The following is a 1,875-nucleotide window of genomic DNA, read 5'->3' on the forward strand; positions in this document are numbered from 1 at the left end:
AGAGTCTTAATCCCCATTTTACAGATGAGGTAACAGGCACAGAGAAGTCAAGTGACTTGCCCAAAGTCACACAGCTGACAAGTGGCAGAGTTGGGATTAGAACCCATGACCTCTGACTCCCAAGCCCGGGCTCTTTCCACTGAGCCACACCGCTACTGTAATTTATATTGAATCCCCATTTTACAGATGAGGTAAGAGGCACAGGGAAGTTAAGTAACTTGACCAAGGTTACACAGCAAGCACGTGGTGGAGTCAGGATTAAAGCCCAACTCCTCTGACTGAGGCCCATGCTTTTCCACTAGGCCATGCTGCTCCTCAGTAGTAATAATATTTGAGCACTCACTGTGTGCCAAATACTGTAATAAAAGTTAGGAATGAATACACAGGTAGGAATTAGACATGATCCCTTGTTTCAGACTCAGTATAATCAAGTTCTACTCCTGGTTCTAAATGGCTGGTTGGTTGGTTTCCAGCTTTCTGAGTTAGGATGCATATTTATTCCCTCCCACCATTTCGGCAAGTTAGAATTAGTAGCCGTGTGACCTAGTGGACAGATCATGGGCCTGGGAATCAGAAGGACCTGGATTCCACTTTCTGCTCTGCACTTGTCTGCTTTGTGAATTTAGGTAAGTCACTTGGGCAGGGATTGTGTCCAGTCTGATTAGCTCGTATCCACCCCAGCACTTAGTACAGTGCCTGGCACATAGAAAATGCTCAAATCCCACAATTAACATCTCTAGGCTTTGGTTACCTCCTCTGTAAAATGGGGATTGAGACTATGAGTTGTACTTGGGACAGGGACTGCGTCCAACTTTATTAACTTGTATCTACCACAATGCTTAGTACAGTGCCTGGCACACAATAAGTGCTATTAAAAACACAGAAGCTTGGCTTGTTCCAAAGATTTTGATGGAATGTAGATATCCAGAGGAACGTACCTCTCGAACTCTAAAAATGTTACTAGGATCAGAGGGGGAATCAGACACAGAAATGAGTCTTATAGCAAGACTGACTTTCACTCATTCAATCGAATTTATTGAGTGCTTACTGTGTGCAGAGCACTGTACTAAGCGCTTGGGAACTACAAATCGGCAATATATAGAGATGGTCCCTATCCAACAACGGGCTCACAGTCTCCCACTGTCATGCCAGAAAGTTTAGGTAACCAAGAAAAGGAGCATAAAGTACAGTACTGCTCTGCATAGCTTGGGAAGGACATTAGAGTTGGAGAAGGAAAAGAAAAGAGCGACAACAATGATCAGGAAAATGGAAAGTTCCACATAAAAATTAAACTAAGATTAAACATGCTATAGTCTGAAAAGGTAAAGCACCACTGCAGTAAAGAAATCAATCTTATTCAGCCCCCAGTGGGTCCAGATCCCTCAAGGTCGCATCTGGAGAGTTTCCAGGACTCTACCAGTCTCAGCTACAGGAGGGAGAGTCAGGCAGAGACCTACCCATTCCATTCCTAGTTTGGGGAGTGGCTAGTGAGTGGAAGGCAATCTGCTACAAGTCACAACTCACCCATGCTGGGCAGCAGTGGCATGGGAGAGAGTCAATCAATCAATCAATCGTATTTATTGAGTGCTTACTATGTGCAGAGCACTGTACTAAGCGCTTGGGAAGTACAAATTGGCAACACATAGAGACAGTCCCTACCCAACAGTGGGCTCACAGTCTGAAAGGGGGAGACAGAGAACAGAACCAAACATACCAACAAAATAAAATAGGATAGAAATGTACAAGTAAGATACATAAATAAATAAATAGAGTAATAAATATGTACAAGCATATATACATATATACAGGTGCTGTGGGGAAGGGAAGGAGGTAAGATGGGGGGATGGAGAAGGGGACGAGGGGGAGAGGAAGGAA

The 1,875-nt window shown here is 44.0% G+C and overlaps 1 non-coding gene across 1 annotated transcript; it reads left to right on the forward strand.

Moving 5' to 3' along the window:
• Positions 1-1,376: 1,376 nt before the first annotated feature.
• LOC119937068 lies at positions 1,377-1,514 on the forward strand. The gene has a single exon (XR_005453918.1). It is a non-coding gene; the product is annotated as a small nucleolar RNA SNORA7 (small nucleolar RNA).
• The last annotated feature ends 361 nt before the right edge of the window (positions 1,515-1,875 follow it).

This window comes from Tachyglossus aculeatus, chromosome 1 (assembly GCF_015852505.1).
Source record: "Tachyglossus aculeatus isolate mTacAcu1 chromosome 1, mTacAcu1.pri, whole genome shotgun sequence".
In the NCBI taxonomy this organism is placed as follows: domain Eukaryota; kingdom Metazoa; phylum Chordata; class Mammalia; order Monotremata; family Tachyglossidae; genus Tachyglossus; species Tachyglossus aculeatus.